This window comes from Amphiura filiformis, chromosome 20 (genome assembly GCF_039555335.1).
Source record: "Amphiura filiformis chromosome 20, Afil_fr2py, whole genome shotgun sequence".
Classification (NCBI taxonomy): Eukaryota; Metazoa; Echinodermata; class Ophiuroidea; order Amphilepidida; family Amphiuridae; genus Amphiura; species Amphiura filiformis.
This window is the reverse complement of record NC_092647.1, coordinates 61,332,578-61,346,814: the sequence shown is the minus strand read 5'-3', so window position 1 is coordinate 61,346,814 and position 14,237 is coordinate 61,332,578.

Here is a 14,237-nt window from a genome sequence, read left to right as displayed (position 1 = left end):
ACGTGCCCAACAATTTTATAGTTTCTGGAATAAAAATTCGATAAGGTAGAAACGTTATAGTCCCAACTGCATTAACGTCACAAAAATGGCTACCATGATAAAAGCAGGACAGCTACAATTCCTAAAATACAGAACCCTCAACCGTGGACAGAGTGTAAAACGGGTGCTTACTTGCTTATTTCGGGTGGTTTTCCCGAACCACGACAGCTCTCCATATCCTCCTGTCCTGCATCGCCGTTCCCAAGTCAGATGCTTCCAGTCCAGTGTCTTGCTTGAGTACATCTACATATGTAAGGGGTGGTCTACCAAGGTTTCTTGTACCACGTTTGAGTGCCCAGTTTATCAGGTTGGCGACAGGTTCACACTTGCTCCTGAAGCAGTGGCCAGTGAAGCGTGTTCTCCTTTCTCTGATCTTCTCTGAGAGCCTTGGGAGGTCTCCATACAACTCTTTGTTGCTTATGTGCTGTTTCCAATGGATGGTGTACACTGCCCTTAGCATACGGGTGTAACAGCCATCCAGCTCTTTGGCTAGTTTGGGAGTTATGGTCCAGGCTTCACACCCGTACGTTAACACAGACTCCACTGTTGCACTGAAGACCCGCAGTTTGAAATTCCTTGGTAGAGCAGACTTCCAGATCTTGCTTAGGCTGTTGCATGCTCTCCAAGCGGCTGCCTTGCGTGTTTTGACATCATGCTCAGTGCTAGCCATCCATGCTCCTAGATATTTGAAGTCTTTCACCTCATCTAGATGAGGTGAAAGACATCTAAATGTACCCGTAAAACGGGTACATTTCTTAAAAAGAGCATAGCTTCAAAAGTTGTAAGCCAAATGACATATATCATCTACTCCGAACACTTGATCAGCATGATCAGTCAAACTTAATGTCTTCTTTTATAAGACATCTGGCAGAAAAACTACTTTTATATTAAAGCAATGGTGATTATAATACATTCGCGGCTATAATCTACAAGGTTAAGCGATTTTCTCATGATAACGTCATGAAAGACAAAAGTCAAAACAACCTACGTTTCGGTTGCATAAAACATCCCTTTTACTGAGTAAAAACAAGTGGCACTAGCAACTAGCACTGCAAATGCTTTAATGAGGAAGACAGCAAGAGAAAGTGACAAGCATAGAATGAAAAGAAATTAGTCTGTGTTTTCAGTGAAACCGGTAATATAATACCACACGCATAATTCAGGTCTCTTAAAATCAGTAAGTAAGAGCATTTGATTTGATGTCAAACTTGACAAGTATCATCTACTCCGAACACTTGATCAGCATGATCAGTCAAACTTAATGTCTTCTTTTATAAGACATCTGGCAGAAAAACTACTTTTATATTAAAGCAATGGTGATTATAATACATTCGCGGCTATAATCTACAAGGTTAAGCGATTTTCTCATGATAACGTCATGAAAGACAAAAGTCAAAACAACCTACGTTTCGGTTGCATAAAACATCCCTTTTACTGAGTAAAAACAAGTGGCACTAGCAACTAGCACTGCAAATGATTTAATGAGGAAGACAGCAAGAGAAAGTGACAAGCATAGAATGAAAAGAAATTAGAATAATAATAAAAACATAAATGAGAAAAAAACAATTAGGTGAGAAAAACAGACGTGTGCAAGTATAAACATGATAAACTGTTCCAAAAAAATAAGTCCCCCCCCCCTAATATAAGAATTTTTGTAATAATCCAAAAATAGAATGTTATCGCCAAATACCTCTACAGTGCAGTTAATAAAAGAACATTCATTTGTAGGATTAGAAATGATTATGTAACAATTGCTCAATCAAATTTCAAACGTATACGATATGCAATATTTCCCTGGCATGATTTAAATTTGATAACAGAGTGTGTAATATTTGTTTGTCTTTTAACATGTCTTCAGTGACAAAGAGAACAGAATTTTCCATGATAAAATATAAAATCATTGACATATCACGTTTTTAATTTTACAACAGAATGTGAAATATGTATTTCACTTTTAATCTATTTCAATTGAAAAAAGAGAATCATTATACCCATTTCATGATAAAATAGTAATTTTGCATTGTTGTGCAATTGATGCATTCTTTTGATTTCACGAAGGTACACTTGAGAAACTTGATGCTATCTTTAATTTACATGTACAGTCCTCTTCCCTAGTAAAAGTGGCACAATTGTAATTTTACCCTTTCGTTGTTAACTAAATATATCTCGAGATTGAAACAAGCAAGTTGAACATAAGAAACGGCATTTAAAAACTAAGACTGCGCTCATGACATTGATGTAAGCATCGTGTCACAACAGTATATTCTAATTGTCAAAGAGGGCGCTTTTCACTTGCACAGTCTTTTTAGGCAGGTTGTTTATCCTGAAGAAGTCAGAGCTACTGTTGACGAAAGCTTGACAGTTATAAACTTGTCCGACGACGAACCCGCTTAATACTCACTAATAATGCTATACATTGTTGGGTTCAACATATTCTTAAACGTACTTACCTTTAACAGCATATTACGACAACGTTCCTTATTTCTAGCTAACATTAAACCGCTGTAAACATTTAATTTCCGTAATGTCTCTCCGTACTATTTAACTATATTTTGAAGTATCCCCAAAGTCCGACATCTAAGAAGATTGTAAAAAAGTGAGTGCGCAGTTATCTCTCTCGTCAGATAATTCCGTATTACTGCATTCTTCTTGAACTATTGTTGTCTGCGCTATTGTGTGAAACTCAGTAAAATATCCTGATAAAATCTCTTCGAAACATATCTTGCTGCTATGAAGACAACATTTTTGATTAGACAAACTGAACCTTTCGAAAAGGATTACTTTAAAAACTTATTTTGGAACAATTTGTTATACCGCGACTGAGGCTATTTCAGACAACTTGATGGCCCGTAATAAATATGTATAATACAACACTTTAACACAGATAAACAGAAAGGTCGAAGATCGGGTGCCGCAAGCAGACTCGCAAGGTAACGAATTTTAATTGAAGTTGATATCACTCAAAGTAACATCGACGGAGATAAATCGTACATATTTCAATACGTTGTACGAGATGTGTTCTATTTTAAGACCTATGGGCAGTACGTGCCCAACAATTTTATAGTTTCTGGAATAAAAATTCGATAAGGTAGAAACGTTATAGTCCCAACTGCATTAACGTCACAAAAATGGCTACCATGATAAAAGCAGGACAGCTACAATTCCTAAAATACAGAACCCTCAACCGTGGACAGAGTGTAAAACGGGTGCTTACTTGCTTATTTCGGGTGGTTTTTCCGAACCACGACAGGTCTCCATATCCTCCTGTCCTGCATCGCCGTTCCCAAGTCAGATGCTCCCAGTCCAGTGTCTTGCTTGAGTACATCTACATATGTAAGGGGTGGTCTACCAGGGTTTCTTGTACCATGTTTGAGTGCCCAGTTTATCAGGTTGGCGACAGGTTCACACTTGCTCCTGAAGCAGTGGCCAGTGAAGCGTGTTCTCCTTTCTCTGATCTTCTCTGAGAGCCTTGGGAGGTCTCCATACAACTCTTTGTTGCTTATGTGCTGTTTCCAATGGATGTTGTACACTGCCCTTAGCATACGGGTGTAACAGCCATCCAGCTCTTTGGCTAGTTTGGGAGTTATGGTCCAGGTTTCACACCCGTACGTTAACACAGACTCCACTGTTGCACTGAAGACCCGCAGTTTGAAATTCCTTGGTAGAGCAGACTTCCAGATCTTGCTTAGGCTGTTGCATGCTCTCCAAGCGGCTGCCTTGCGTGTTTTGACATCATGCTCAGTGCTCGCCATCCATGCTCCTAGATATTTGAAGTCTTTCACCTCATCTAGATGAGGTGAAAGACATCTAAATGTACCCGTAAAACGGGTACATTTCTTAAAAAGAGCATAGCTTCAAAAGTTGTAAGCCAAATGACATATTTGTTCGGTTTATTAAAGCCAACGATTAAAAAAGAGGGCGCAATTGGAGTTCTGTTTTTTTGGACATCCTGTATATTGACATACTGGTAATGTTGAATTTAAGGATCATTTCATTTACTTTTTGTTTAGCAACATTTGTTACCTTTCTTAAAAGTTAAAAATAACAAAAACAGTACAGACTGATCACCAGGGGAACTTTGGTAGGATCTAAAAGATTCAAGCAGTGTACACAACCAAGGAAAATAAATGTTAAAAACTGTTTAATATGTACAACAATATCCAACATTTAGGTTTAGAAAGACAAAACAACTGACGTTCCGGGTGCATAAAACATATCTTTTACTTAGCACTAGCAACTAGCACTGTAAATGAATTAATGAGGAAGACAGCAAGAGAAAGTGACAAGCATAGAATGAAAAGAAATAAGACCAATAATAAAACATACAGGGGAAAAACCAATTAGGTCAGAAAAACAGACATGTGCAAGTATAAAAGGCCAACCAGGTCAACAAAAAAACTTTCTTAAAATCAGGGCAGTCATATGATTTAATGCCAATCAATGGCCTCCTATCAGTTTCAGAAATTAATGATAATATTGCGACGTCTGTGTTTTCAGTGAAACCGGTAATATAATACCACACGCATAATTCAGGTCTCTTAAAATCAGTAAGTAAGAGCATTTGATTTGATGTCAAACTTGACAAGTATCATCTACTCCGAACACTTGATCAGCATGATCAGTCAAACTTAATGTCTTCTTTTATAAGACATCTGGCAGAAAAACTACTTTTATATTAAAGCAATGGTGATTATAATACATTCGTGGCTATAATCTACAAGGTTAAGCGATTTTCTCATGATAACGTCATGAAAGACAAAAGTCAAAACAACCTACGTTTCGGTTGCATAAAACATCCCTTTTACTGAGTAAAAACAAGTGGCACTAGCAACTAGCACTGCAAATGATTTAATGAGGAAGACAGCAAGAGAAAGTGACAAGCATAGAATGAAAAGAAATTAGAATAATAATAAAAACATATAGGAGAAAAAACAATTAGGTGAGAAAAACAGACATGTGCAAGTATAAACATGATAAACGGTTCCAAAAAATTAAGTCCCCCCCCCTAATATAAGAATTTTTGTAATAATCCAAAAACGGCTTGATCAATTCTCTTGTTTTAAACTTTGGAACATATGCTGATTAGTTATGCATCAAGTGAACGGGGTTTTATTGTTATTTTTTATCATCTTCACTGAGAAACACGGCCATTTATAAAATTTTCGGCCATAAAAAAGCTGCACTTTTCTACATAGGCTTTTTATGCATGACTGGTTTCAGACCTCTATCACTTGAAGAAAATTAATCAAAAAGGAATGTTTCTATATTTTTTTGTGTTTTGCTTAAGATTTTCATGAATTAATTTTTACACATTTCAAACATGTTTTATGGTTCAGTGAGTAATCATATGCGTGTTTTGACATCATGCTCAGTGCTCGCCATCCATGCTCCTAGATATTTGAAGTCTTTCACCTCATCTAGATGAGGTGAAAGACATCTAAATGTACCCGTAAAACGGGTACATTTCTTAAAAAACATAGCTTCAAAAGTTGTAAGCCAAATGACATATTTGTTCGGTTTATTAAAGCCAACGATTAAAAAAGAGGGCGCAATTGGAGTTCTGTTTTTGTGGACATCCTGTATATTGACATACTGGTAATGTTGAATTTAAGGATCATTTCATTTACTTTTTGTTTAACAACATTTGTTACCTTTCTTTAAAGTTAAAAATAACAAAAACAGTACAGACTGATCACCAGGGGAACTTTGGTAGGATCTAAAAAGATTCAAGCAGTGTACACAACCAAGGAAAATAAATGTTAAAAACTGTTTAATATGTACAACAATATCCAACATTTAGGTTTAGAAAGACACAACAACTGACGTTCCGGGTGCATAAAACATCCCTTTTACTTAGCACTAGCAACTAGCACTGTAAATGATTTAATGAGGAAGACAGCAAGAGAAAGTGACAAGCATAGAATGAAAAGAAATAAGACTAATAATAAAACATACAGGGAAAAACCAATTAGGTCAGAAAAACAGACATGTGCAAGTATAAAAGGCCAACCAGGTCAACAAAAAAACTTTCTTAAAATCAGGGCAGTCATATGATTTAATACCAATCAATGGCCTCCTATCAGTTTCAGAAATTGATGATAATATTGCGACGTCTGTGTTTTCAGTGAAACCGGTAATATAATACCACACGCATAATTCAAGTCTCTTAAAATCAGTAAGTAAGAGCATTTGATTTGATGTCAAACTTGACAAGTATCATCTACTCCGAACACTTGATCAAAACTTAATGTCTTCTTTTATAAGACATCTGGCAGAAAAACTACTTTTATATTAAAGCAATGGTGATTATAATACATTCGTGGCTATAATCTACAAGGTTAAGCGATTTTCTCATGATAACGTCATGAAAGACAAAAGTCAAAACAACCTACGTTTCGGTTGCATAAAACATCCCTTTTCCTGAGTAAAAACAAGTGGCACTAGCAACCATGATGCAGTCATGTCTACAGTAGAATTCAATTCGACCTTTGCAGGACTTAAACCCCATTAAAAGCTATTAAACCAAGATAACACTCATTGAAAACAGCTCAACTGATTAAATCATATCTTCTCTGGTTAAATACACACAACATATGTGTCTGCTTTACACGTACAATGGAGCAATGAGCTGGGATTATACTTTCAGTTGGGTGAACGATTATAAAGCGAGCGCTAGAGAACAATTGTGTGTGGTCTTTGTTTACGAAATGAGACAATACGTGCTTATTGTTAACCAGCGTTCTTGAAAATGAGAAACATGGTGGTTTGCAGACTTAACACGGTTTGGAAATAATTTCTTCATATTTTTTGGTGTTATCTGTCGTTTACATATCCTTCCTAAAACACCAAAGTACGCATATTTCCAAACATCTAAATTAGCTAAAAAAAAAAGACATGTTACAAAACTATATTGTCTAGAATTTTAGAAGAGTACTTTTAATATTGGCCGGTTATTTTTCACACAGCGACGTTAACTAGGCAATGTACTATTACCTATAACATTAACTAAAACACCAAAGTACGCATATTTCCAAACATCTAAATTAGCTAAAAATTTAGGACATGTTACAAAACTATATTTTCTAGAACTTTAGAAGAGTACTTTTAATATTGGCCGGTTATTTTTCACACAGCGACGTTAACTAGGCATATCCCTATACTTTTAACGTAGGCTATTTGTAGAGGTCACGCGTCAATGGGAAAGAGCACTGTGTATTGTGTATAGGAAAACGGACAGTAACTGCAGTATGCTAGCACTGCAAATGATTTAATGAGGAAGACAGCAAGAGAAAGTGACAAGCATAGAATGAAAAGAAATTAGAATAAAAACAATTAGGTGAGAAAAACAGACATGTGCAAGTATAAACATGATAAACGGTTCCAAAAAAATAAGTCCCCCCCCTAATATAAGAATTTTTGTAATAATCCAAAAACGGCTTGATCAATTCTCTTGTTTTAAACTTTGGAACATATGCTGATTAGTTATGCATCAAGTGAACGGGGTTTTATTGTTATTTTTTATCATCTTCACTGAGAAACACGGCCATTTATAAAATTTTCGGCCATAAAAAAGCTGCACTTTTCTACATAGGCTTTTTATGCATGACTTTTGGTTTCAGACCTCTATCACTTGAAGAAAATTAATCAAAAAGGAATGTTTCTATATTTTTTTGTTTTTTGCTTAAGATTTTCATGAATTAATTTTTACACATTTCAAACATGTTTTATGGTTCAGTGAGTAATCATATAGCCATTTTTGATATTTTATTCAGCAACAAACGTTGCACTTTTCTAAATTGGCTTTTTGTATACATTAAAATGCGTAAATTTAATAAGTTTTTCATTCTAATTAAATTTATTAGGAAGGAACAACTGTAACTTCAATGATAAATCTTGTGTTCATTGATTAATTTAAACAATGGTCCAACAGATTCCTGGTTAGATGTTTTATGCTGGATCCCTATACACTTGTTTCAAGTGGTTATATCAAAAAACATTTATATGGGTGGCCATTATCAAGATTCAACTTTTTACAAGCGGACAAGTGAGGGACAACGCCACCTTAGAGGACTTTGCAGCAAATCCTGCAGCATGCGGGGAACCAGCTTGACCAACAGCAGAGAAGAACGATGCTAGAAGTCATCTCACATGAAGGAAGGCCTATTCATTATTGAAAGACATTAATAAGCTGCAGCATTCATTTTAATTTGTTCACTGAACCATAAAAAAAGTTTTTGAATGTGTGACACCTAAATCAGGAAAAGCTTAAATTTAATTTAATTAAATTATGCTTCTTTTTGATTAAATTACTCACTTGAAGGGGAAAAATTGTCAAACACAAATTGAAGCTTAAAATGCCTATGTAGAAAAATGCAACTTTTTTTTGGCCGAAAATTTTATAAATGGCTGCATTTTGCAATGAAGATGATAAAAATTAGCAACAAAAATCCACTCACTTGATGCATAACTAATCAGCCTATGTTCCAAACTTTAAAACAAGAAAATTGATCAAGCCGTTTTGGGGATATACTAAAATGTCTTTTTTGGAACCGTTTATAAAAAAAAAAAAAAAAAAAAAAGCGCAGTGATTTATAGTGCGCTACGCACAGGCACAACGCCTAGACGTTGATCCACAAGCCTCAGCACACTTTACAGGTTGTCGCTGACCACTACGGCCCCACATCATTCCATAAACCATTATACAACAATTCAGGGACTTTGCTGCTTCAAGAGCGCACACCCTAGACATTCCACAAATAACCTTCGCAACCAGGATCAGCTCCCCGAGTTTCGTACGGGTTACAACGAGACAAATAAGCAGTAAGTTCCTTGTCCAGGGGAATTTCAAGCTAACTCAATTTTTACACGAGAGCGAACTAGGCACCGCCAGGGTTCGAACCCGCAACCTCTCGCACCATAGTCGAACGCCTTATCGATTGAGCTAACTTGACTGCATAAGGCCAACCAGGTCAAAAAGAAAAAAAAAAAACCTTCCTTAAAATCATGCCAGCTATATGATTTAATGCCAATGAATGGCCTCCTATCAGTTTCAGAAATTGATGATAATATTGCGATGTCTGTGTTTTCAGTGAAACCGGTAATACTATACCACACGCATAATTCGGGTCTCTTAAAATTATTAAGCTACATGTAGAGCATTTGATTTGATGTCAAACTTGACAAGTATCATCTACTACGAACACTTGATCAGTCAAACTGAATGTCTTCTTTTATAAGAAATCTGACAGAAAAACTACTTTCATATTAAACATGTTAAAGAAAAGGTGATTAGAATACTTTCGGGGTTAGAATAATAGATAAGCAAGGTTAAGCGATTCTCTCATGATATCATCGTGATGAATGTTGACAGATATGACATTGTTATATGCTTTGGCAAATGCATTGCTTAATTAGCCGTGTATTCCGCGTTCTCATGATTATTCATTTATTTGAAAGTCGTACAGGCTGATACCAAATGAAGTAAACTTATGCTTGTGGTGCTTTTGTATACCAAATCTAGAAGGAATCCGATGTAAATGAAAATATCATTACAAAGAGCAGATTCTGACCATCTAAATTAAAAAAAAAAATTGATATTTGCTTCACACCGTTTGTCTTCCCATGCATGTAGTCATAAGTCAAGATAGTGTGTTGACTAGCCCATTATTCAAATGCAAAATAAATTTGTGTGGCATTATAGACCCTGAAATAATGCCTATTCGGCAACATTATGGCTTAAAGATGTTCCTCAAGAGTTCTTTTTTTATTTTTTCAATTTTAATTTCACCATATTGCACTGCACACAAAGAGATGAGTAAAATATGGCACTTCAATTATGCGATAAAGTTTCATGAAACTATGAGTCCGCGTGAAGTTCATCATACCTTTCGTCTTCAGTTTCCCACAGCTGATCGGATATCAAGTACATGTAAGTAAGCAATATAAGAATGTGGACAAGCTTCGAATTATGTGACTCCGATGATCCGATAGTCGGAAGCTTCAGGGTCCGCGAAGACCGCGAACTGCTAGATCACAAGTAAACATTGCTAGAGTTAGGCATGCGTTGCAAATAGACCCAAAGATCAGCGAGGAAGTATCCACACACAGTACAGCGCTATTGTGGCTTTTGCATGTATCAATACACTTCACGCATGGTAACACTCAGAACTTTAGTCGCCAGCCTCTATCCAGTTAGGATGCTGGACAACCAATTTCTTTAGAAATGCATAGTCGCGCTAAAAGTCGATCGATACATGTTGAAATCAGCACAATTCAGAGATACACCTTTTTGCTATGAAATTAATTTTATCGGTCAAATATGAAGCAATATATTTCCTTCAGAAATGTCAGTTAAAATTATAGTGCTTGGATTTACATTTTGTAAGAAAAATCCTGGTGTTAAAATTAGGCATTAAATTGTGTCTTTAATGTAAGATATTTGATTTTTGTAGGCCTTAACTTTGCCCACGAGCTTTTTTTGGAATTCATTTCATTAGTTTGCTAAGATATTTCCCTCCTCTATAAGGCACATCGTGTGGGTCTATATTTGGTCAGAGTTTCCGTTTTGATTTGATCTTTTTTCACTTGCGACTGCATGCCAAAATGTCCAACCAGTACTTCATTTCTAATATAACCAGCAGAAATAATCGACATTTCTATTGTGGCTTGCAGTTGACCTTGACAAAATTGGTAGTCGGAATTGAAAAATGGTGCAATCAAAACCTAAATCCTGACAAAACTATTATATCTTTATATTTTATGATGTGCTTTAGAAAGTTGGGAAATATCTTTCGTTAGCGACTTATGTTACTTTGAAAGGCAAAAACGTTGACTCAAAAAAAGCTCGCGGGGCAAGTTGAAGCCTGTTAAAATCGATAATCTTACACTAGAAGCCTAAATTTTACACCTAAGTTTAACATCAAGGTTTGAAAAAAATATACAGTACCAAGCATTATAGTTTTCTTCTGACATTTACTAAAAAAAATGCAAATTTTGCTCATTTCAACACTAAATTCGTACGTTTGTATTGCCTCACTAAATGCCTGAGTGAGCCTTGTACAACAATAGCTATCGGTTGACTAGAGTTCTGAGTGGTTGCTTTTATTCAAATAAGTATAACTTGGGTTTGGTGAACAACAATTCTATTTTTAATTTAGACGTTCAGAATCTGCTCTTTGCAATGATATTTTCATTTACAGCGGATTCCCACGAGTTTACTTCATTTTGAATCACCCTGTAGTTTTGAGTTTGCAGACGCAGAATTTATTTTAAAGCTCTATTGATTGACCTGTTGTGGTTAAATTGATTGAAGTATATGAGATAGGGAAATAAAGCGTCTTATTATTTGTTCATGGTGTGACTTTGCTTATTAACAAAGACGAACTAACTTATAAATAGCTAGAACTATTTGTGTTAATGTGATTGCGAGATACACGTATTAATACATGTGGTATCACAGAGATAGGTTTTTTATTATCTATGTGCACAAATAATCGAAACTTTGTATAAGCCTGCAGTGTATCACAATAAAAATGTACGTAATAGGTTTTGTATAAATGGTATGATTCGCCTAACTAATTTAGTAAACAAAGGATCTTGCATTAACAATTGCATTCATGCAAATGTGAGTTACTTTCGACAAAATGTTAATGTTAATCTGATTCGATTCTGAGGAAAATTTTACTGCAGAATGATGTTAAACATTCAAATATCCCAATAATTCTGAAACAAACTGGAACACGTTTAATTGAAAAACCTGCAAACGGTCTGCAATTAAAGGATGTGATGGCAGTAATACAATTCGCACATTTATTGGTCAAAAAATGGTCAAATATGAGCTTAATTTATCAGAAATCCACATACAGGCGTCAACATTGGGTGGATGATTGTATGGACCATCCCCAAAATATTTGGGGAATTTATCTTCCATCCACCGGGATCTACGCCTATGGGTTTCCTTCTTTTCTGTATTTTTTATCCCAAGGTCCCATGAACGTATTATAGTACTGCAAATGATTTTATGAGGAAGACAGCAAGTGACAAGTATACATGTAGAATGAAAAGAAATCAGAATAATGCTAAAAAACATACAAGGGAAAAATCAATTAGGGGTGCAAGTATAAAAGGCCAACAAGGTCAAAAAGGAAAAAAAACAAACCTGTACGTAAAAGTGTAAAACACCAAATTTTATTGGTGAAATGAACTATAATTTATTGGGCACAAATACCGGATGTCGATACACCAAAATAACAACTCTACACCTATTCTTTTGAATTTCAAAATCCACTGAGAAGTGATTGATGTTTTCAAACAGACGAGCTGCAGATGACTTTCGTGTCATTCGGGGAATATCGGGAAACTTTAATTGTGATCACTGTGTATATGTGGATGGTGTTTGGGGGAGTGGGTGTATGTAGGGGGTGTATGATTTACATCATGATAATCTTCATAGACACAAATGATGGTTCCAATTCATATAAAACAAGAATACTTATAAATAAAATCCAACAGCTTAACCAAGTAATACAAACACCTGTTTCTAAACAGACATATAGACTTAAAAGATTTTCCTGTTGAAGGCAATAAATTACGTCCGATGAATATTTAAAGAGTTTATAGTCATTTACTTAGAACAAAAAGAGATAATATTTCAGGCTTAAGATCATTATCTCTTTTCGTTTGCTGTATACTCCATCAAAAATGAAAAGGAGCAGAACGAATAACGTATTGAGCATGCCATCCTGTTCTTATTAATACGATCGTAAAAGCAAAAACATCGTATTATCGTGAAAAAGGACTTGCGGTAAGAAAGTTATAAAATTAAAGTAAGTGACGCATTTAACATGCATCGTCGTGAGCAAAAATCGTTAATAGAATGAACGAAACATGTTAGAGTTCCAAAATTATTTTTACCATTGAAACAAGAAAGGCCATTATAGCATACCACTCTTTACGTAACACCGTCTGTAGAAAGCAATTAGCTGACATTTAACTCAACAACCTCTTGCGTTAATTTGTGCGTGCAGCCATTATGCTATTGTTTTTATTACGGATTGACCGGATTCTTTATCGTGTATTCTTTCTCGAATGTTGCCTTCAAGTGGTTAAATGCCAGGCGTAGGAATACATAGGGAAATAAAGGCAGGTAGGATGCCCTATCGAATATGCCTCAAGAGTGGTGGATTACAGGTGATTCTGGCTGACTTAACGGATTGTCTTCGGCAAGTGCTGACGAGTACGCCTTGGGCATCAGCATTTAATAGTCAATTGGTCTGTAGGCTAATCGTTGATAGCACCGAGCATTTGTTTTTGTTGAGGATATAAAGCTCTTACCGTATTGGCTATGTCAATAACCATCGATATGAATGCTAATCCTACAACATGATTTCCACAAATGTGACTTGTACTTGATATTTAGACATATCAGTTTAATGTGGTCTTATAGTATAGTATTGATCCACAATCTCATTCTAGGCCCAATATCCTGTTGAAGTACGCACTCATCTCTTATGAGACTATGAGACAAATGACTCCAGGGATACTGTAAATTGTGCTAATCAGTAGAGTAAAATGGCGTATGGATTTCCCATAATAAGAAGTTGTTGAATAATGTTACACTTGAAACTAGTTTACGGCTGTAATACAGATCTCTAAGTAATACCAGTTCATCTTTTAAAGTAGCTGATGGCTTTCTTAGATCAGATACTTCATATGTAACATCTATTTCTCAATGATATAGATTACACTACCGCAGATAATGGTGATCAGTCGATGAGTTTCGTTCAATACACTCTATGAATATATTTTTCTGTATTTAATCGTTTTCCTGATAAATGGTATAATTAACAACGTTGAAGTAAGTTTTAATGCAGGATTAAATATGTAGATGGTTATCGGAGACTTTTTCAAAATAGATAAAAGGCATTAAAATTCCTTTTATCTATTTTAAAATTACATCTGTACCTTGGGAAAAACATGATTATTCGTTTATATGAAGAATATGATATGTAAGAATATGTAATGTGATATTCCAGTTGATTTCCATTCACCCCTATGGAAGACATGACCTTAAAGGCCCACAAAGGGGTATAGATTTCCAGAGTCCCCCATTCACTACTACAGGTAATTTGAAATTCACACCTCGGAAGTCACACTACCTGTTTGGGAGATTAAGGTCATGTCTTCCATAGGGTGTTTAT